At 42.0% G+C, this 24,527-nt stretch overlaps 1 protein-coding gene across 1 annotated transcript in view; it reads left to right on the forward strand.

Annotated features, from left to right (window-relative positions):
• The first annotated feature begins 7,541 nt into the window (after positions 1-7,541).
• Positions 7,542-24,527, forward strand: part of LOC111973782 (carbohydrate sulfotransferase 8) — a 242,116-nt gene continuing 225,130 nt past the window's right edge. Inside the window, exon 1 of the mRNA XM_024001193.2 lies at positions 7,542-8,192. The gene's annotated coding sequence lies outside the window, so the exon portion shown is untranslated. The remainder of the gene's footprint in view (positions 8,193-24,527) is intronic.

The following is a 24,527-nucleotide window of genomic DNA, read 5'->3' on the forward strand; positions in this document are numbered from 1 at the left end:
GCTAAAAATCCTAAACTACACTGGGATTTCAAATTCCACTCAACCCAGAGTCCTTCAGCTGTTTCTCATTCACTGTGGTATTTCCACATCATTTGATGAGACCCTATTGTGTGTTGTTGTTTGGTGGTATGAAGTCTGTTATTAACTATTTGCTACACATGCCTACTTAACTTTTGCAGTTATTTCTGCCATGGATAATGAATTATGGTTGGATCTTGAGGGATTTTTAACATCATTGGAAACACTGCTGCATGCTTCACAACTTGAATTTTGATGTTCTGTTTGGAGGATTTGAATCAAAATCTCCACGGTTAATTTTAGCCAATTATACAATGTTACATTATTATGATGTGCATCAGTGTATGAAATAAGATGGGAAATAGATTGAAAACCTAAAGATTTAATCCACTAATTTCAATCCACCATCAGTGGAAATTGTGTATTAGTATTAACAGTCATCATCATTAGGGCTGATGAAGGCAGTGAACTGCACCATTMMACCTCTTCAATGGAAGAATCTCTCATCAAACTATCTTTCCTGACTTCAAACACCAGACTTTGTAGGAAACGGCAATAACGAACACCCTGTTCATTTCTGACTGCATAGGCCTAACTTCTATCAATGGCCAATGTTATGGTACAACCAGACCCCCATTGTAGTCAAAAAGTACAATACTATGACAGTAGTCTTAAGAAGTAGTGTCTTAACTTTTAACAACTCTGACTTGTATCTGAWGTCAACTAAAGTAGAAGTGACCAAAGATACATAACTCGAAGGGTATTTCAGCAAGTGATATAACCTGAAATCAATATTTAATGTTCATTTTCACTGTGTGTTCTGATCCAGAACTATAGAAAATTGGTTGCCTCGCACCTTGCCGACCCCGGCAGATATTGGAGCTAAATATATGGCTGGAGGACAAGTGAAGTTACAACTCATCACTTTATGCTTCTCCCTCTCAGCCGGAGAGACAGATCATCCTATGGCCCTGACACAAACATGAATCCTTCTGAGCCAAATTAAGCCATCTAAAGCAGACCAGACTGCCTACTCCTAAGCAAGGTGCACTATCTGAACCAGATACCAATCGCCACATCAACTGTTGCTACTTTTCATTCTTTTAGAGGCCACTACAAAACAATAAATACATTTTGGTTTCTCAGACTTCCCAAGAATAAGACTAGTCCTGGACTAACATTCATTCTCAATGGAGACTTGACATTGAAAATACATCTTAGTCCAGGACTAGGTGTACTCTGGGTCTGGGAAACCAGCCCAAGAAGACTAACAAAAACAATTATATTACAGTTGACACAGGAAATATACATTTTCACTCTAACGYCGTCACATSAAGTTCAGTTAATTMAACKTAATTGAATTYRTCCTTCTAYTCCCCTGRCATAGCWGCTAGTGATGATACCCTAGCTAGAGGTTGTCCACCCAATATTGTGAGTCAGTCAGGTGTATCTAATTCTTCMCCAGCCTCCACATGCCCTCAGCCCTCACTATCGCCTTACTGCTCTCTTCTCCAGACTGCAGAGCACTGGAGCACTCAGCCAGGGGATTGGTTAGCCCACACTCTGCTCGGCTCTGCCATGTCTGCCCCCACATCTATTGATCAGGACCTGACTCCTGCACCGCTAGTAGCACTGTGTGGTGTGCCCTCACTGGAAATCTCAAATGAGCCGCTACACAGATACATTCATCTTCATCAGAGTGCAGCAGCATATTTGGATGGTTCAGGAGAAGCCTTGTAATACAGAGAAAGCAGTAGATTCAGTTGTTGTGGTTGGCCCTATCTACAGTACTTCACAGATTGGAGCAATATCACACAAATTGCATTATTATAAACTGGGTGGTTTGAGCCCTGAATGCTGCTTGGTTGACAGCCGTGGTACATCAAACCGTATACCACGGGTATGACAAAAACTTTGTTTTTTTTACTGCTCTAATTACGTTGATAGCCAGTTTATAATAGCAATAAGGCACCTTAGGGGTTTGTGGTATATGGCCAATATACCACAGCTAAGGGCTGTTCTTAAGCACAACGCAATGCGGGGTGCCTGGATACAGCCCTTAGCCGTGGTATGTTGGCCATATACCACATCCCCTTGTGCCTTATTGCTTAAATATACACTCAGTGGCCAGTCAGCAGTGGCCGTGGCTTGCTATATAAAGCAGGCAGACAGGCATCGAGGCATTCAGTTACTGTTCGATTGAACCTTAGAAGGGGCAAAACGAGGGACCTGAGCAACTTTGAGTGTCGCTCTAGTACCTCAGCTTTTCATGCCCAGGAGGCCGGTGTGGTCTAGGGTTTATCGAGAATGGTGCAACAAACAAAAAACCTCCAGTCAGTGGTAGTCCTGTGAGCGAACAAAAAGTTGATGAGAGAGGTCGAAGGAAAATGGCAAGAATCGTGAAAGCTTACAGGCGGGCCACAAAGAGACAAATAACAGCGYAGTACAACAGTTGTGTGCAGAACGGCATCTCAGAAGGCACAACTCGTCAGTTCTTGTCACAGATGGGTAATTGCAGCAGACGACCACACCGGGTTCCACTCTTATCAGCTAAAAACAAGAAGAAGCAGTTTCAGTGGGCACGCGATCACAAACACTGGACAATTGAAGAGTGGAATCCCACTTCCTGTTGCGTCATGCTGATGACAGAGTCAGGATTTGGCGTAAGGGTAGGTCATTAGAATTTGCAGCAACATGATGGCGATTCAGAATTCCTGTATATCATTAAAGAACTGAGCAGATTAAACAGTTTTGATAATTAACTAAATTATTCAAAATATTCTGTATGAAAAWCAAGGCCTTGAAGCACTATACTGTAGCTAGCTACATATTTAGGTTTGAGTCATCTCCTGTAAGGATACACTTACCCATAATTCTAATTTTACCGCCCTGAGCTGTGACGTTGTTACAGATACAAACCACTCAGTGCAGCAGGCTGAGGGCTGTGACCCCAGGTGACATTGAAGATGCAAACACCCCTATTTCTAATGTGTCTGGTGTAGATGTCAATAGCCCAGAATTATATAGTGTGTCAGACCGCTCAGATGTAAAATGTTGGATTTACTCTTGCCCATGTTATTCATTAAACTGTTGCTCATCCCAATTTATCATAATCAATTGGAGGACGGCTGTGCCAGCGGAGGTAATTTACAGCTAAGAGTTATGCCGTAGCTGAGTCAGTAATAAGTTAGAGCAGGATTATGTAAGGTGATATTAGACCCTGAGCCAGGGCCAGAGGTTATGTCACAGATTAATTAATCATTCATTAGAATAGATCCATACTGAACTTGTACAATGATTGGTCAACAGGTTAACTCTGGCTTGATAAGTGAAACCACAGCTTGAATCCTCTGAAAATATGTTTTTATGTAAAGTAGTTTCATGTGGACAATCTCTGAGGGATACTAGTTTTTTTCAGAGGTTATGTCTTCACTACAATGTCACATTTGTGTCACCGCGTAGACATAGAGTACAGTAGAGTACAGTAGAGTAAAGTAGAGTASAGTACAGTAGAGTAAAGTAGAGTACAGTAGAGTAGAGTACAGTACAGTATAAGCTACAGTAGAGTAGAGTAAAGTACAGTACAGTACAGTACAGTACAGTATAAGCTACAGTAGAGTACAGTACAGTACAGTATACAGTAGAGTACAGTAGAGTATAGTACAATATACAGGAGAGTACAGTAAAGTATAGTAGAGTAAAGTAGACTACAGTACAGTACAGTAGAGTACTACAGTACAGTGCAGTAGAGTACAGTATAAGCTACAGTATAGTACAGTACAGTACAGTACAGTACAGTACAGTACAGTACAGTACAGTACAGTACAGTACAGTACAGTACAGTATACGGTAGAGTACAGTAGAGTATAGTGGCAGTCATTATTTAAAAATAAGTTTCATAGGTTAATACGTTTTATGTACAGTAGTTTCATGTGGACAATCTCTGAGGGATACTTGTTTTTGTCGTCACTACAATGTCACATTTGTGTCACCGCATATGTAACAGTTTAACTTTAGTCCGTCCCCTCGCCCCGACCCGKGCGCGAATCAGGGACCCTCTGCACACATCAACAACAGTCACCCACGAAGCATCGTTACCCATCGCTCCACAAAAAGCCGCGGCCCTTGCAGAGCAAGGGGAACCACTCTTCAAGGTCTCAAAGCGAGTGACGTAACCAATTGAAACGCTATTAGCGCGCTCCACCGCTAACTAGCTAGCCATTTCACATCCGTTATACTCACCCCCTTTCAAACTCCTCCTTTTCGCAGCAACCAGTGATCCGGGTCAACAGCATCAATGTAAAGGTTTAACTTTACGTCCGTTCCCTCGCCCCGACCCGGGCACGACCAGGACCCTCTGCACACATCAACAACCGGTCACCCACGAAGCATCGTTACCCATCGCTCCAAACCGCGGCCCTGCAGAGCAAGGGGAACCATACTTCAAGGTCTCAAAGCGAGTGACTAACCGATTGAAACGCTATTAGCGTGCACCCACGCTAACTAGCTAGCCATTTCACATCCGTTACACATAGACATAGAGTACAGTACAGTAACAAGTAGAGTCAGTAGAGATAAAGTACGTAATAGTATAGTAGAGTAACTTATGACAACCCAACTTGCTGCTCACGTCAGTATCTCTCTCAAATTAACAAACTATTTGAACACTTATAGTTAAGGTTAGGAAATGTATATATTTGCAGCCATGTTATTGTAACCTGTATTGTATTTGGCAGTGGCATCTCATTTAAAAAGCCCCCCCCCCCAACCTCTCCTAGACCTAAGTATTGATTTTGACTGATACCAGACGCCTCAGTAGGAGGAGTGATGACAGAGAGGAGGTATTGTATAACGACCATAAAGGTCTTATCTGTTCTTGGTCAGGGATTGTGTCAAGGCTCCTACAGTAATGCCGGCATCCATCAGAATCAAGCTTGACCAGCACGACTGCATGTTCATAACACCGACTAAAGCAGACAAGGACTCTCCACTGAGTGTTGCAATGATCCTATGGACTTTGAATAAATTGAGAGAACTTCTTGTCGTTTGAACAATGTTAGAACACAGATCAATCTGCTTCATCATGTATTCTTAATCTGACTCATTGAATTGTGAAAAAAGTGGCCATTATTGGTATTATCATTAGTGTGCTGATATGTGCTGCTGATATCCCCAGTAGGCGATTCGTAGTCTCCTTTGTGATCACACCACACACCACAACCACACACACACACACACACACACACACACAACACACACACACACACCACACACACACACACACACACACAACACACACACAACACACACACACACACACACACAGCCACCCCACACACACACACACACACACACACCACAACACACACCACACACACAAAATGGGCTTTGTGGTACAGTGGACTAGAATGGCGCATGTTTAGAGTAGACTGTTAGTTTGGCCAAAACAATGGCTTTGGATCACATTTCTTGGGCATAATAAACTGTGGAATCTGCCAACAAAGCTGTGTGAGTTTGCTTGCTGTCTTGAACCAGCAGAGGGGGGTGTGCTGCTCTTGTAAGGATGAAGATCTCAGCTCTATTGACAATCTCTATGGTTTCTACCACACCCTGAGATTCAGCCTTGATATAGTTTTCCTTTAGACAACGTACTGGATACATGAACAATGAAATTATAAAGTGGTGTTTATTTTACTCATTCTCACTTCCTGGCTCATTCAAGGAAAATAATTTTGATTGGATTTCATCTGATTCAATGACACACAATAGTCATACTAGATGTATTTAGCTATACTAGATGACAGATATTGTGATACTTTGCTGTGAAAAAACAGAATATTTAAATGTTTCTCTAGTGTGCGGATTAATGATTAATCAGGTGCCTGTTTCTTTTGGCAGGCAACACTGCAAACCATACTGCCTGTGAAGGTCTTATTAATAAGGATGGTTTCCCCCTTTAGCTAGTGCCCACACTATCAGGATTGTTTACATTCTGGAAGCTGTACTAAAAACAGGTAGAAAACCTCCTTCTGCCAGCCGAGCTTCATGAAGTAGCCTGGAAATGAATTATGTAGATCCAGTGGCTTTTGATTTTCACCCTGCAAGGCTTTCCTTTCCATTTTTTGATTAAACCTTTTTTTCTCTGTCAGTGTGTTCCTTTGAGAGAATGAAGGTACAAATGTCTTTGGTTTGAGAACGRAGAGCATGCTCTGCATACAGTACTGTGCAAGTTCTACTAGCTCTCCTAGCTCATGGGCCATGCCATGTGCACTTTTTAAATAGAGGGTGAGCTGGACTGTCTATTGTGGATGTCCCAAGATAGGGAAAGGCAACTGGGGGAGGGGGGGGGGGCAACAAAATTTAGCTTAGGGCCCCCAAAGGGCTAGTGCCGGCTCTGACTGCATGTGTGGGTATGGATGTGGGTACTCAATTGTTCTACATGGGCTCCATGGTGGGGGTTACAGATGAAGGCCTACACTTTGATCACACCCCACTGACAGGACCATACATGGGGGCCCTTGAGTCTTGAATCCATCCCAGGCATGCTGCTGAATACAGAGTAAGTTATTGTATATGCATGAGTTAAGGTAAAGCAAGGTTACTGTACAGTATATACAGTATATGCATTCCGTGTCATACAGCATTTGTAATATTTCTTTAAAAAGTATCCTCTTTCTCTCTCTCTTCACACACACACACACACACACCACACACCACAACCACCAACAACACACACACACACACAACACACCACACCACACAGCACACACAACACCACACACACACACACACCAACAACACACACACACAACCACACACACACACACACACACATACTACCTTGCAGATGAGATGAGCAGGCAGGAAGCCGTCCATTGATGCATAGGACATTATAAGAGAAAATGTTATTGTCCTGAGTGTGCCCTTCTCACATCACATCATTCGTGGAGGGCAATGTATCAATAAACGTCAGCTCATCTGTCCCCCTGATAGCTGAAACCATTTGTATTGTGCCTGTCTGGGATGAGGGCTATGATGGACACCTAGAGACAACATAATCACATTTTCAGCAAAGCTGGCTGGGCTGATACACTTTTTGGTGTGGGGCCAAAGTCTCCATTCAGAACCATACAACTTCCCTTATGGCTTGTATTACCACTTTCTCTATTGAACTATATGTGAGTTACGCTACAGTAGAGTGCGGCATGTCTCTATCCATTCCAGACTGATTTCCCTTCTACAATTATGTAGATTGTCAAATTTCCTTGGGAATGGAAAAATGTCTCAATTCAGGAAACATAGCATATCACTTGGGTTTTTCGCTCTAATTAAATATACATTGTAATTTAAAAAACGATTACAGTGCGTAGTCCTAAACATACAGTGCAAGCACCATATTAAAACAATTGTTTTACTTCCTACCTATTCTGTCGCAACTGTCTCTGTCGCGTGGTACCCGGCATTATTTCACTTCGCACGAGACCTGCGGTTAAGAGCATGAGCGGACACCTGACAGTTATAGCGGCTTCGCGCTAGACAGATAAAATTGGATTCTATACAGTGATTCCCTGGCATTGGAGGCATCGACTCATGTTCAGGTAAACTGGAAACAACCGCTCCCAGTTACTGAGTTTATTCTATAATAAGGGCTGGTTCGGTGACTGTATGCTACTGTAGTTATTTTCATATTTTGTCTCGCTTCAAATCCAAAAGATGAAAAAACATTTTGCATTGAAAATACAAGATGTAATGTTGTTTATTCGTCAGTTTTTCAACGACATTACTATTATTGCAGAGGTACCTCTCCTTGGAGACTTCCCGGGATGCAAAACTCAAGCGTAAGACACAAGAATGGAGCGCAATACTGCTGCTGTCTGATTGGCGAAACGTCCATCGCTTCATCTTTTCACATTAGTTCTACTCGACGAAGCTCTAACCAGGTCTATTGCAACCAGGACTCGACCACGAGACATCTAACTTGTAGAGACAGTAGGCTAACATTTGTCTCGGGTTTGTTTAGTCGGAAAAGCCTATTATTTAAGAAATAGGCGGACGCCTTTTCCGTGGTGCTGAAGATAGGACTTGGCTGATCTACGAGTGAGGAGAATCAGTACACGAGCCCACACTTTCCGCCCTGTCTTGTCAGCTTTATGATATCAGGTGCTTTCGCTAAGGTAAATCTATTCCCATACGTATCTAGATACTATTTTTGTCATGTGAGTTACGTTATAAAACATAACTAGGCCAACTGTCTTCAATCGAATAGTAGGCTGGGTTGACATCTCACCTGTATTTAGCCAGTTAAGTTTTTGTGTTCTTGTACATGGATTTTTTTTGTCTATACAGAACCTCGTTACACATTATATTGATAGGCTACATTGATACATTGAGCCTATTTCGTTTTTATTGAACTATAACAGCTGCATTAGCATATATTTGCTTGATTTGTTTATTGTCTCACTGTCTTATACGGTTTCCACTAGATACCTTAGCCACAAAGTCAAAATTGGCAATATCGTAAAAATTCAAGAAAACCAAAATGTGCTTTTTGGTCTTAATTTAAGGTTAGGGTTAGGTATAAGGTTAGCAGTATGGTTAAGGTTAGGGTTAGGTTTAAAGAATATACATTGTAGAAATAGGGGGGTTCAGGACTTTGTGGCTGTGTTAACTAGTGATGACCGTCTCCACAGGTGACAATTGGGCAACTGTATATATATATATATATATTATATATATATATATTGTTGATACAATTGTTTTTGTACAGTAAGCCTATGTCCTAGCCTACTTTTGTGCGAGAAACGTTTTCCTACACATTTCTGTGGTCTTACCTTTGCTCATAGGAATCAAACAGTGGATTGCAATAACCTATAGGTTTCATCAGCACATTTTAGAGGTGACATAATACCAATAGCCTAGTTACAGTGGATAGATGGGTTTGTTAAAGAAATTATCATGCTCTCTCCTCTGGTATCCATCATACAGCACCACATATTGATATTGTACCTTGCCATTATTGGCATTAGTCAAGCAGATAGTATTCTTCTGCTCCTCTTTGCCCCGGTTCTCCTCTCCCAAAGTTTGAACATAATGAATGCTGCCACTGTCTTTCCCTCATTTGGAGTCATGCCTAGTTGCTCCTTGCAGACTGCCATATCAAGCATGCATTATTCAATTTAAGTGGTCAGTGAATGAACTCAAATTGTGTTCATCCTAATTATACACTGAGTACATAGGGAAAGTATCCCATTATTCATACTGCGATTCACAAGTCTCATTTTAGAGCGGGCTAGGTAGACTGACTGCAAATATTTTCTGTGATGAATGACAGAGCATTCTTATTAGGTTTGAAATATTATTTTCACCTTGTTTTGTGAGATGGGAAATGGCATATATTACATTGATGTCTGTGTTTAACTCCACTTTCAAATGAACCATGATTCTGTTCAATTTCTCATTATTACCAGATGCGCTGAGGCAGACAGAAATCTGAGAATAAATACACTCCCCACCGTTTTTAATGTAAGAAGGTACAATAACTAAAAACTGTAATTAAAAACAAACACGAGCAAATCTCCAACAGCACCTGCTGCATGCATGGAAAAGACAAGAATGTGAGTGACAGCAAGGTGTGGTTATGCGCCTGTGTTACAGGATCCAAGGGACAATAGAGTTGAGAGGATCAGCTTTATATTGTGGATTTGTGTAGGTTAAAGTGCCTGTGTGGATAACAGACGTGGATGACKTATAGAAMGTTTTGTGTAGGCTTCATTTACTATTGCAGTTTGTATCTGACCTACAGTATATGTGGCTCAGAGATGCCCTATGGAGCTGGCCCAGAGGGTGTGTCGGATTATAAAGGTGATGGTCGCAAGGATCAGGTGTCAGTATTAACTGCAGYGCAAACTGCAAACCCTTAAATAGGCCTACATCACTTTATACTTTATGACAAAGAGTGAGTGAGTTCAGCATACCGGGTWCCATTTGTTCTCCCCTCCTTGCTTCCAAAAACATGTTACGTTTTGTGCCAAAAAAAGAAGCTCTTGGTAATTGATGACGAAGGTCAGTGATCCGTTCTTTGGCCAGTTCATGTTTTCCCCTACAAATCTACTGCTAGGTGCTCTGCTGAACAAAATAGAAAGATCTTGGTGAAAAGAACACACGAGATTGCTGTGTTTTCTAGCTCTGAAAAAGTGACCGACTCTATAAGCATGGGTATGACACGTTGTGGAAGATGTAATTTACAGATCAATGGAATAAATGATTATAATGATCTGTTAGGCTACTCCAGCTCTTACTGATCCCTGATAGACACAGTGTATTCAATGGCTTTTTGAGGACCTCAGCTTTCTGCCGTCATTGGGGTCCTCTTGGGCATCAAGATGTAGGCCTCTGTGAAGCCACTCTGTACATTTGCTGATTATAGAAACATTATGTGCAATATTTGTGCAGTATTGTGCAACTTAGTTTTTTTGTAAGAGGAAATTAGTATGTCAATCATGTTGAAATGGCCCCCATCCCCTTTTCAATTGGTGCCAGAGAATGCAGGTGCTGTCCAACTAGAGAATAAGGCCCCCTTTGAGGTGGTGTCCATGTGACTGAATGTAATGGCTTCTGTCAGCGGCCAGGGTCATTGGACACAGCAGAGCTTTGACGCATACAAAATGTGCTTGAAGATGCTGTGCTCATACTGAGGCTGGCAGAGGCCCAGTGGAGCTGGGACATAGCACTCCAGATGGCTCTGCAGTGACCAACGGCTCCTCGGAACGGATGAAGAGTGCAGTCCAAGCCCAGCTGGAAGCTAGGGATGCGTTACTGCCGGTGTGAGAGTGAGTGTACTTGTGTGCAGGGCCGGCGTTATGGGCGGGCCCCCTACCATACCTCCTTGCCCATCCAAATAATATATTTAAATATTGATTTATTTGACCGAGACACATTGACAGAAAGATGCATCAATCTCAGATAAAGCATCTGAGTGAGCGAAACAGAGCCCCCCTGTCTCAATATGTCTAGACTATGTATAGTATCTGATCCTGTCTGGACCAAAAGAGTATGGAATGTCATACCATTTCTGTCCAGACAGCATCAGATATATGGGCTAAATATAGTAAGACAGAGGGGCGCTGTTTTGCTCACTCAGATGCTTTCGTCGGTCAGAGAGTTTCAGCAGAGAGGAAGAGGCGAAGCGAGAGGGCTGACAATCTCCAAAATCAGGCCTGAATAGGCCTAATGCATTTCTATGGGCATAATAAGCAGACCTAAGCTTGTTGCCTGCCTTCCCGCCTTTGGGACAATGACTCCCGTTGTTAGGTCAGAGAGATGAGCATCTCGTCATTATATATAGATCTCTGGTTTCACCCTCTTGCGAATTGGAAAGGTAAGTTGGCGGGTCCACAGTGCACTGTTAGGATGCTGKCTTCCCTTAAAGTAAATGGATGTTTTGCCAAAATTATATAATTAATTGTCTAAATAAAAACATTCAAAATACTTCCCCAGATAGCATGACTTAGCATAACTTAGCCACAGAGGATCATTAGCTTCTTTAAAAACATAGCTGTGTAGGTCATGCCTATTTGGGAAGGCCACAATTTAGGCAGCACGTGTTGCAATAATGTCGAGCTGATTGAGTTGCGGCTGTCAGTGAAAAGCATCTAAAATATGCGTGAAGATAATGTGTCTTGAGTATAATTTAATATGTTGCCAAAAGAAGAAGGGGAGGGGTGTGCAGCGAAGATATGTCATGTCTATCTTCAGAATGCACACACTCAGCTCTCCAGAATGCACTCAGATGTCTCTCATCAATTCTTGCGCATTCATTGTTTCATTCTGTGAATTGTTTGCCCTTTGACTGCTTATTTTTAAAATAAATTCCCCATTACATATGTCACCAGTAGGCCTAGTAAATGTACCGTTAATCCCCCCGTCATTTGGTTACATTAATTTCTGTTAATGCATGTATTAATTACAGTACAGTCATTTACCATTCTCATTCTCGGAATGGAAATGTTGTTTGCAGTGTTCATAACCTGCTACACTTATGATAAACAAGTTTTGGTTTATTTCATAACCATTACAAGTTTTGTCAATCTTTTCATTGTCTTTTGTTTGAAATGCTCCATGAGCAATGAGCATGAGTCTGGTTTCTCAGGAGCGCCTGAGCACGCATAGAAGTAGGCCTACCTAACCTGCTGCGTGTAAATATAAGAAAGTGCCCATTAGGCAATGTCTGATTGTCTTAACTCACTACTTCCACCAGTAATAAGCTGAGCTTCTCAGTGATTTTTTTCACTTCACACATCAAATTAAATCAAATGTTATTGGTCACATACACATGGTTAGCAGATGTTAATGCGAGTGTAGCGAAATGCTTGTGCTTCTAGTTCCGACAGTGCAGTAATATCTAACAAGTAATCTAACAATTTCACAACAACTACCTTATACACACAAGTGTAAAGGGACGAATAAGAATATGTACATATAAATATATGGATGAGCGATGGCCGTGCGGCATAGGCAAGATGCAGTAGAATGCAGTACATGGTATAGAGTACAGTATATGCATATGAGATAAGTAATGTAGGGTATGTAAACATTGTATAAAGTGGCATTGTTTAAAGTGACTAGTGATACATTTATTACATCCAATTATTAATTATTAAAGTGGCTAGAAATTTGAGTCTGTATGTTGGCAGCAGCCACTCAATGTTAGTGATGGCTGTTTAACAGTCTGATGGCCTTGAGATAGAAGCTGTTTTTCAGTCTCTCGGTCCCAGCTTTGATAAACCTGTACTGACCTCGCCTTCTGGATGATAGCGGGGTGAACAGGCAGTGGCTCGGGTGGTTGTTGTCCTTGAGGATCTTTTTGGCCTTCCTGTGACATCGGGTGATGTAGGTGTCCTGGAGGGTAGGTAGTTTGCCCCCGGTGATGCGTTGTGCACTACCCTCTGGAGAGCCTTACTGTTGTGGGTGGAGCAGTTGCCTTACCAGGCTGTAATACAGCCTGACAGGATGCTCTCGATTGTGCATCTGTAAAAGTTTGTGAGTGTTTACGGTGACAAACCAAATTTCTTCAGCCTCCTGAAGCCTCCTGCGCCTTCTTCACCACGCTGTCTGTGTGGGTGGACCATTTCAGTTTGTCCGTGATGTGTATGCCGAGGAACTTAAAACTGTCCACCTTCTCCACTACTGTCCCGTTGATGTGGATAGGGGGGTGCTCCCTCTGCTGTTTCCTGAAGTCCACGATCATCTCCTTTGTTTTGTTGACGTTGAGTGAGAGGTTATTTTCCTGACCACACTCCGAGGGCCCTCACCTCCTCCCTGTAGGCCGTCTCGTCGTTGTTGGTAATCAAGCCTACCACTGTAGTGTCGTCTGCAAACTTGATGATTGAGGTTGGAGGCATGCATGGCCACGCAGTCATGGGTGAACAGGGAGTACAGGAGAGGGCTGAGAACGCACCCTTGTGGGCCCCAGTGTTGAGGATCAGTGGGGTGGAGATGTTGTTTCCTACCCTCACCACCTGGGGGCGGCCCGTCAGGAAGTCCAGGACCCAGTTGCACAGGGTGGGGTCGAGACCCAGGGTCTCGAGCTTGATGACGAGTTTGGAGGGTACTATGGTGTTAAATGCTGAGCTGTAGTCGATGAACAGCATTCTTACATAGGTATTCCTCTTGTCCAGATGGGTTGGGGCAGTGTGCAGTGTGATTGCGATTGCGTCATCTGTGGACCTATTGGGGTGGTAAGCAAATTGTATTTAAAAAATATTTCCAACACTCCCGGCCTCGATAATCACCAAGCCTCGGAGTAAAAGAGCAAAATATCATGATCTGATGATCCGTATATCCAGTGGAAACGTAATAAAAGCAGCTGTTTGTGTTCCACATTCTTTTTCTTCATGTGATCACGTGATCTTACGTGAAGTTAATGTGATAACATGTGACAAAATGTAAAGCAACATGTGATAACATGAAACTACACGTGTTAACATGTGATCACATGTGAAGTGTTCCAAAAACATGTTTTTATACGTAGATCCTTATAGATTATCAGTTACTACATGGGGATGTATTGAACCCATGGTACTGTGTAGCTAGGTGACCCTGGCCTGGGGGGGGGGGTTTGGATCACTCTTGAGTCTGATTAAGGACAGTGATTCAGTGCGTAGGCAGTGGCTTGTGCGACATTACAAGATTCTCTCTTTTTAAAGAAGAACCACCTGAGATCCAAGGCGGAGCAGGAGCGCATGACGACAAACACACCAGTGGCTTCAAAGAGCTAACCTTCTCGCCATTTCCATTTGGCAGGCCGCTAGAGAGCAGAGCGGGAGAGAGAGAGAAAAGAAGCCTGCTCTTTTCATTCCGACATATCTGTTCCGTGAAGGAATAAGAGCATGATCTGCACTCTGATTACAATGAATTTTCCTCACCCGGCTATAAATATGTGCTCCCTTGAACACTGAGCCTCTTTCAATGCCAGGAATCTTCGCACTCCAGACAGCGCAGCATCACCAGGCAACACCCATGGCCTTGTCAACTGGTTTGGAGCTGGAAAATCAGAGACACCAGTTGAGTTTACTGGCTAGATCCTGCAGTCGAATGACCAAAGCGCCCTCTAGTGGCCTCATGGGTGGAATGGTATTCATATTTTTCATCATTTCATAATTAATTAACATTATTATAGTTTTTAAGCCAGAAATCTGGTGTTTCTATGTCAAACGGTTTTGTTATATTTTAGTCTTCTGTGATGTATATAAAGTGTAATATTGGGATGCAAACTCAAAATTGAATAACTTTCAACTCACTATCTGACATGGTACATGTGTCTTCTTTTTTTAAGCCCATAACCATGTGTGTGTGGTGTATACTTCTGTTTCAAAGTAGATTTGTTTAAGACTACCAAGAAACCCTGATTTAGCTCACTGCAGTAACATTTTATTAAGGAAAGCTTGACTTGTGAATTAGACTACAGCTTGACAACCAAATAATCCAATGGGTTAATAATATTGCTGAGAAAATATAAATGGAATGCGCTTTTCTCCCTCTGCAAAATGTTTATTTACATTCTCCTGAAATCAACATGCCTACAATGCAATTTATACTACCATCATTAGAGGTGACTTATGGTTTGGTAGCTACATTTCAGGCTCTTAGTCATCAATGACTATTCATTTCTAGTCAATCCTATAGGAATAGCTTCACATTTAGCTTTAGATCAGATATGTGTACCAAATGGCACCCTATTTGCTATATAGTGCACTACTTTTTACCATAGCCCTGGTCAAAGGAAGTGCACTATAAAGGGAATAGAGTGCCATTTGATGGCAGCGTGAGCCTTAAACAGGAAGTGGATGAATGTGATATTGGTCCATCACCTCTAATGGGAACAAAAGGTCACCCTTAATTATTCATTTGGGATGTCAAACAATCCTCAGCCGCTGTTATTTAGAGGAGGAGATCCATTGAATAATGCAGAGGGAGGATTCTCTTTCCTCCTCCAAAACCAGAGGCACCCACACTCGTTGGTTTGGATGTTTTATAGTAGAGCCGTATCTTTATGCTAGAGCCCCCTGTCATTTTAGACCGACTCAACCTTCACTGTCACTTCTGGTGAAACTTGGGATGGCTTAGAAGGTGACATCTGACTCATGTTGTTTTTCTACATATTCTAGTGCCTGTTTACAGAGTGCTCCATGCAGGGAGAGAATGATAATGCATTAAAACAGCTGAATCATTATGGTTGTCTTCCCACTCCCCCTATCTGTTGTGGTAGACTACCCTTGTCAATTGCTTTTAAGCAGCTTTCTTAAGATGTAGGGGGTGCAGCTCAAGAAGCAAAAGGAGATATTAATGCTATTAAAGTGCATTAAAGTGAAGAATGGTGTAATGTGAGTTGCTACCGTGGGAAGAATAGCTGGGAGGAAGCAGAGAGGATTCAGACGAGTGTGGGGGAGAGTCTGCAAATGTGCTCTTTGTTGGGCATGAGAGAGATAGAGAGAGAAGAGAAGCAGAGAGAGAAGAGAAGCAGAGAGAGAGGAACAGGGAGAGAGGGGGGTGGATGTGGAGAGAGAGAGAGAGGCAGATAGAGAGCGAAAAAGAGAGGCACAGAGAAATGAGAAAGAGAACAAGAGAGGCAGAGGGAGATGCGAGAGAGAGAGAGAGAGGGAGAGAGAGAGAGAGAGAGAGAAAAAAAGAGAGACCACCTCCAGACTGTTCTCTGAACATGCAGAGATGCACATGTAGAGATACGTGACTCAGACTGCAGAATGAAGGAGGCAGTGGAAACACATTGATTTGGGAAATCAGAGATACCTACACTGAGTATACAAAACATTAAGAACAACTGCTCTTTCCATGACATAGACTGACCATGTCAATCCAGGTGAAACCTATGATCCCTTATTGATGTCACTTGTTAAATCCACTTCAATCAGTATAGATGAAGGGGAGGAGACAGGTTAAAGAAGGATTTTTAAGCCTTGAGACAATTGACACATGGATTGTGTATGTGTGCCATTCAGAGGGTGAATGGGCAAGACAAAATATTTAAATGCCTTTGAATGTGGTATGATAGTAGGTGCCACGCGCAACTGTTTGTGTCAAGAACTGCAATGCTGCTGGGTTTTTCACCCTCAACAGTTTCCTGTGTGTATCAAGAAAGGTCCACCACCCAAAGGACACTCAGCTAACTTGACACAACTGTGGGAAGCATTGGAGTCAACATGGGTCATTATCCCTGTGGAACGCTTTCGACACCTTCTAGAGTCCATGCCCCGATGAATTGAGGCTGTTCTCAGTGCAAAAAGGGGTGATGAAACTCAATATTATGAAGGTGTTCCTAATGTTTGGTATACTCAGTGTATTTTAACCAGGCAATGCAGTTAAGATCAAATTCAATATGAAGGCAATCTAGTAATTGGAATAATAAAATGTTCATAGCAGTGAGTTTCCGGGACACAGGAAATCTCTTTACTCCCTGTTGCCCTAATACAACACCAAATTATCAATACATCTCTAAAATTAATAATGTACTTCATGAGGGATGAGTTTTTATGGCTACATTACTGGATACTTCAGCTCAGTCTGTCAACCAAGAGAACACATCTTATTAATGTAWTTCCTGCTAGAACCAGTACTTGACTTGGAATGAAAYAGGTGCCGGTACTCATTTTGGTTGCCGGTAATGTTTATATTTATATGCAAGAGCTCCACAATACTTTTGAGCTCATATTCTATAAGAGGAACAGGAGCTCAAGCAGTAGRACATTTGAGGTGAGCCCCTGCCCAGGTCAAGCACTGGCTAGAACTGAGGTAAGATTCAAGACCAACCCGACACAAACTGTGGATTGTTTGTGCTTGCCTGCAGAGTAATGCAGAGCTTTAAAACAATACTTTTTAAAGAAAGTACCRGAAATTGCTTTCTTGCCTTTGCACTAGGCTTTATCTAAAGAACCTTCCATAAGAACAGTACCTAAACTCTTAGAAAAAAATGTGCTATTTTGAACCTAAAAGGGTTCTTTGGCTTTCCTCATAGGATAACCCTTTGAAGAACCCTTTTTGRTTCCAGGTAGAACCATTTTAGTTCCAAGTATAACCATTTTGGGTTCCATTTACAACCATTTCCACAGAGGGTTCTACATGGAACCCCAAAGGGTTTTACATGCAACCAAAAAGGGTTATCCTATGGGGACAGCTGAAGAACACTTTTGGAACCCTTTTTTCTAAGAGTGTATTGTACCTGTACAGGTTTCCTTTGTCTGTAGTTTTAGCTGCCAGGTAAGGTATTAGTTATCGAACTGACCAATTGAGAAATGAAAACATTATTTTGGTTCACTGCTGGGGACCCTCTGAGAAATCATTGTGGATTTTGTGCCCGTCAGTATTTCTCAGGAAGATAATGTCCTTATTCCCAGAGTTTGACGTTGCTGTAYGGTACCTAGTGACAACSCTCGTTTGTYTTGGCCTTGAAATAAAGGTGAGGATGAACTGGGGAGCGGATTTGATCTGTTTGTCTCTGTATAGCTAGGGAGCCAGGGATGTGTATTGCTATATTGCTGCTCAGGGGGATGAACATCTTCCTCCAGGCAGACAAGGTCACCGTTCGGAGGCTGAGGGCCGRGGGAGGATAAAGGCAGCAGGCAGGGGCCAGGTGCTCTGTGAGTTAGTTTGTGGATGGATGGCACTGTGMCTAGAAAACARAGCCAGGGAGCCAGAGCTCAGCCTGCCCTCCRCTCGGGACTCTCCCTCCACCCCTCCTCTGAGGGGCTCTGAAAGCATTGCTTAACTCCTGTGGAACCCAACGCCCAGGTACCAGGGTGTTGATCAATTAGGCAACTGTTTCAGCCCAAGGTAATTACACAAATGTATTCTGCACTAAAGCCTGTCAAGTTATTAGCTGGCAGCGTAGCGGTATTCAAGCCATTTCAGCCATTCTGTGATACAGACACAGACACCGGTACACTGTAGCCGGGGCAGCCTCAGTGAGTGAACTTTTTCTCTGAGAGAGCTATCAGCTGTGTTATAAAACAGAGTGAAAATAGAGTAAATGTTACTTTAACGGCAAACATTAAAATGTAGTCACAGGTTATTCAGTTGAATTGTGACACAAAAGACCAGGTTCATGCAGAAGTGTAGGTGTGGCAGGTGGTTAACAGTTGTGGTTTTATTCAAATGCATTAACAATGCTGCTGCATAGATTTGCTTTCCATTTGAATACTACATTTGACATATTGTATTGTAAACGTGTCTGTCTCTGAAAGCTAGATTAACAGAACATCTTACTGCCCATACAAACCTCTTTCTACAGATGGTGGGAGATTCACTGGAGACGACATCGTCCAAATATTATTCAGTATCGCTCCTTAGAAGCCAGAAAAATGACTCAACCACAGCTTTCATAGATAGAGATAGCAACCCGCTGGGCACACACTGGTTGAATCAACGTTGTTTCCACGTCATTTCAATGAAATTATGTTGAACCAACGTGGAATAGATGTTGAATTATCTGTGGCCAGTGGGAAGCCCTCTCTCTAATTAGTATTATTTTCATTCACTCACCCTCTCCTCTCACAAGTTACTAATGTTAGGTTTGTGTAATGTGACATGAATTTTTGTTGTCATAATTAAGCTTGGGATTGTAGTGGAGCTATTTGTATTACAGATGTAGATAACTGCTATAGCTTGACTGAACTGTTACGCTCTCTCTCTCTAGATATATAGCACCTTCTCTAGTGTCCAGGCTGTAGTATATATTCAGACCACACTTAATATTTATTTGTTTGATTTGTTTATTTGGATCCCCATTAGCTTTTGCAGAAGCATCAGCTACTCTTTCTGGGGTCCACAAAAACACAAAATATGACAAGTAATAAAACACTGATAAACTGATAGATAAGGACAGTCACACACATTTTAAATACAATGATATACAAATAATACAACTACAAAATAATGTGTGTCTGTGTGTGCTTGTGCTTGTGTGTGTGTGTGTGTGTGTGTGTGTGTGTGTGTGTGTGTGTGTGTGTGTGTGTGTGTGTGTGTGTGTGTGTGTGTGTGTGTGTGTGTGTGTGTGTGTGTGTGTGTGTGTGTGTGTGTGTGTGTGTGTGTGTGTGTGTGTGTGTGTCCTCACAGTCCTCGCTGTTCCAGGAGATGTTATTTCATCTGTTTTTTAAGGTAATTTTGCTGTTTGCTTGAGTAATTGGAGATGGAAGGGAGTTCTATGCGATCATGGTTCTGTATAATATTGTGCATTGCCGTTGATTCGTTTGGACTTGGGGACTGTGAACAGAAGCCTGGTGACATGTCTTGTGGGGTATGTATGGGTGTCTGGGGTGAATGTTATTTGATTATGCAGACAATCTAGAATTTTCATCACAGTAATATTTATCATGAAAACTAGAAGAGAAGCAGTTAATCTCTCGTCAACCCTCCACCAGGAAAGACTGGCATGAATGTTATTGATATTATGTCTGTATGTGTAGTTAAGAGCAAGGCATGCTAGATTTTTCTTTGCTGCACTTGACCATATTACAAGACAGTAATCAAGATGGGACAAGACCAGAGCCTTAACAACTAGTACATTTGATTTTTGTGTAAAAAATTCAGATATTTTTATAACAGACATACCCCTTCCCATTTTCACATTAACTTTGTCAATATGACTAGCCCATGATAATTGACCAGCCAATGTTATACCTAGGAGTTTCGCTTCCACAACTTGCTCAATGGTCACACCCTTTATGCACAACTCCAGTTGAGGTTTAGGTCTTACATAATGTTTTGAAACAAATACAATGCTTTAGTTTTAGATGTATTTAAGACCAGTTTATTATAAATCACCCATTCTGATACTGTAACTCCTTATTTGTAATTTCAGTAATCTTACTGGCTTTAGGCGCTGACATGTAGAGTGTGGAACCATCCGAATACATAGTCATTCTAGCTCTGTGTAAGACCAATGGCAAAATTTGGTTTAATCATGTGTAAAAATAGAGAAGCGTAATGGCCGAAGGGAGCTGCCCTGAGGGACACCGCACTGTACATATCAAATCAAAGTTTATTTGTCACGTGCGCTGAATACAACAGGTGTAGTAGACCTTACAGTGAAATGCTTACTTACAGGCTCTAACCAATAGTGCAAAAAAGGTATTAGGTGAACAATAGGTAGGTAAAGAAATAAAACAACAGTAAAACGACATGGCCTATATCAGTAAAGTGAGCGCTTATACAATAGTAGTAAGGGAGGCTACATACAGACACCGGTTAGTCAGGCTGATTGACGGTAGTATGTACATGTAGATATGGTTAAAGTTGACTATGCATATAGGATGAACAGCAGAGGTAGCAAGTAATGCGGTAAAGAGGGGTTGGCGGGGTATGTGGGCTGGGGTGCGACACAATGGGCAGATAGCGCCGGTTAGCAATGTGCGGGAGCACTGGTTGGTCGGCCCGCAATTGAGGTAGTATGTACATGAATGTATAGTAAAGTGACTATGCATATAGATAAAACAGAGAGTAAAAAGAGGTTGGGGGGCACACAATGCAAATAGTCGGGTAGCCATTTGATTACCTGTTCAGGGAGTCTTATGGCTTGGTAGGTAAAAACTGTTGAGAAGCCTTTTTGTCCTAGACTGGCACATCCGGTACCGTCTTGCCGATGCGGTAGTAGAGAGAACAGTCTATGACTGGGGTGTGGCTGGGTTCTTTGACAATTGTTAGGCGCTTCCTCTGACACTGCCTGGTGTAGAGGTCCTGGATGGCAGGCAGCTTAGCCCCAGTGATGTACTGGGCCGTACGCACTACCCTCTGTAGTGCCTAGCGGTCGGAGGCCGAGCAATTGCCGTACCAGGCAGTGATGCAACCAGTCAGGATGCTCTTGATGTTGCAGCTGTAGAAGAAGTTTCCATTGAAGAACACTGTCTGAGTTCTATTGGATAAATAACTCTCCAACCATGTGATGGCAGGTGATGTAAAGCCATAGCAAGTGAGTTTCTTCAATAACAATATATGATCAATAACCAGTAATAAAAGGCTAWGGTACATTTTTATGAGGTTATGAGGGTAGTTTCCCCATAAATGCATTACTTCCAAGCCTTAGGAAAGGCCCAAATACATGGGACAGATATGTTTTATTAAACAGATACTGATCATTAAATTATCAATATTTACTGCACGCCTGATTTGGAAAAACACACCTTGTGAATTCATTTGACAAAATTCTATAGCGTTTTTGTACTATTAAATGATTAAACAAGAACTTGAGGCAGTGAAGGGATCACTCCTCTAATTCAATCAGTGTTTCATTTACCAGATAGTTTAATTACCAACCGATCTCTGCCCTCTTTGGCCCTGCAGGAGGTATGATATGACTGATGAGTGCGCTTTCCCCTGCCCTTTCCCACACACTGGGAATGGGAAAAACATTTCCAAGAAGCAAATTCTATTACCTTACATTGTTCATTTCCTACCCGTGTGGGTGTCTGAGTAATACTTTTAAAAATAATAATAATTTAAAAAATACAATGAAAAAATTATCCAGTCAGAAYTTAAACATCTTAAACCAGGTAGAACATTTGTAAAATTCTAATGAACTTACATTTTTACATAGTTTAGTCTCTGAACAMTTTTTCTTCAATCAAAGTATTTTCAATATCGGCTACATTGAGCAGCACTATCGAGCAGCACTATTTTGGTTGATTTTGTGGAGTAATATTAACATTCTTCATCAAGAATATGGGCAAAATGTTATTATTGACAGTGAAAGTGGTAGGAATGTTGTGCCCYTGTAATATAATTGCTACATTTACTATCAATATAGCATAAAAAAATWGTTTTCCAGATTGTATTTTGATTATTATTATTATCACGATGCGTATATTGGGTCGCGACTGAGACAAACACTTGGTTCAATTTGGATCCCGAGGCAAAACCAGTTGAGAACCACTGCTTTACAGTAGCCGTTAAAGCTTGTCTCTGAGTGTCTGGTTATGATAGTTAAACTAATTATGCTCAGGACCTATTATTCCCAAAGAATAGGTGCCTTGTATTCATATTTTAAGGATTGTCATTAAGATTAAGCATTAGTGTTCAACAGCAAGCTTTAGGTTGATGCCTTTCAGAGTTGCTGCAGTCTGAAAAAGCCCACACAATTCCATTTGCACCATGATCCCTTTTTTGAGCCGTTATTAAACATTCATTACATTATTGTGTAATCAGTGTAAAACAGTTGCTAATCTGACTTGACTAACATGGGTTAGCCTAGTGCTTGAAAATGGCCACCACATACTGTAGCTTAAGCAGTTGTGACTGTATGTGTAGGGATTGGTTGGGTGATCTGAACAAACTGACACAGTAGCTATGCTAGAACAGTTCCATTTGTGCCATTGTCTGTCTATCTGGCCCACTGACACTTTATTGTGAGTTAGAGGCCATAATCAAGCATCTTTAAATACATCTGCCTCTGACAATTTAACTCAATGCCATTCTACATTACACATTTATTTTTTACCTATATATTGAAACTATTCCAACGGTAGCACAGTGTCTCCACGGACAATGTGTAAGTTCAGAAATCTTTAGATTTTTTTAATCAATGATAACAGGTCCAGAGTACATACAGTAAAGCTCATGACCAAGGGAAGACTATGAATGACTATGTTAAGGCTGTAAATCAATATATTCAGTTGAGATGCTAAATCTATCTTTATTTTCCTTGTTCCCTTGAACGGGTATGTTTATTGATGGACCTGTTGAAAGACATACTGTATACTCATATAAACTGGGGTTTCAGCATTTTTGTTGTTAATGGTTGTCCACTATACTCAACTCTGAGTCACAGCTTAGCTCATCATTTGTTAATGAAGCATTGACCTCACCATCACACAGTAGCAATTCCAGCATTACCATACATGGTCATATACATTGGGTAGATACAGCATTCAAAGGATGTAGCTATAGTAGTTGTTGCTGGTGCGATCTGTAAAACATGCAGAACAACACCTCAATGTTGCAACAAATAATTCATCGCAACATTGAGTGAGACTGGAAGCTTCACTTGTATCAGAGAATATAGATATTTAATAGTGACTCTTAGCCAGCCCTTTCTTTTCTAAATCTGTGTAATGAAAGATTGGTAGTCTGCACTCGTTCGCTGCTCTACGAGGTTACTTGCTCTCAGCTACCTACGCTGCTCTAGGGTTACTTTCTCTCAGCTACCTACGCTGCTCTACGGGTTACTTCTTCAGTACCTACGCTGCTTAGTAGGGTTACTTTCTCTCAGTACCTACGTGCTCTACGAGGTATTCTCTCAGTACCTACGTGCTCTACGAGGTTACTTGCTTCAGCTACCTACGCTGCTCTAGAGTTACTTTCTTCAGTACTAGCTGCTCTAGAGGACTTTCTCTCAGCTACCTACGCTGCTCTACAGGTTACTTGTCTCAGCTCTACAGCTGCTCTACGAGGTTACTTGCTCTCAGCTACCTACGCTGCTCTACGAGGTTACTTGTCTCTCAGCTACCTACGCTGCTCTACGAGTTACTTGCTCTCAGCTACTACGCTGCTCTACGAGGTACTTTCTCTCAGCTACCTACGCTGTCAGAGGTTACTTTCTCTCAGCTACCTACGCTGCTCTACGAGGTTACTTTCTCTCAGCTACCTACGCCTGCTCTACGAGGTTACTTTCTCTCAGCTACTGTACGCTGCCTCTTACTGCAGGTTACTGTTCTCTCAGCTACCTACGCTGCTCTACGAGGCTTACTTTCTCTCAGCTACCTACGCTGCCTCTACGCGGTTACTGTCTCTCAGCTACTACGCTGCTCTACGAGGTTACTTGTCTCTCAGCTACCTACGCTGCTCTACGAGGTTACTTTCTCTCAGCTACCTACGCTGCTCTACGAGGTTACTTTCTCTCAGCTACCTACGCTGCTCTACGAGGTTACTTGCTCTCAGCTACCTACGCTGCCTACGAGAGTCGTACTTGCTCTCAGTACTACGCTGCTCTACGAGGTTACTTTCTCTCA

The sequence above is a fragment of the Salvelinus sp. IW2-2015 genome, linkage group LG15, assembly GCF_002910315.2.
Source record: "Salvelinus sp. IW2-2015 linkage group LG15, ASM291031v2, whole genome shotgun sequence".
Classification (NCBI taxonomy): Eukaryota; Metazoa; Chordata; class Actinopteri; order Salmoniformes; family Salmonidae; genus Salvelinus; species Salvelinus sp. IW2-2015.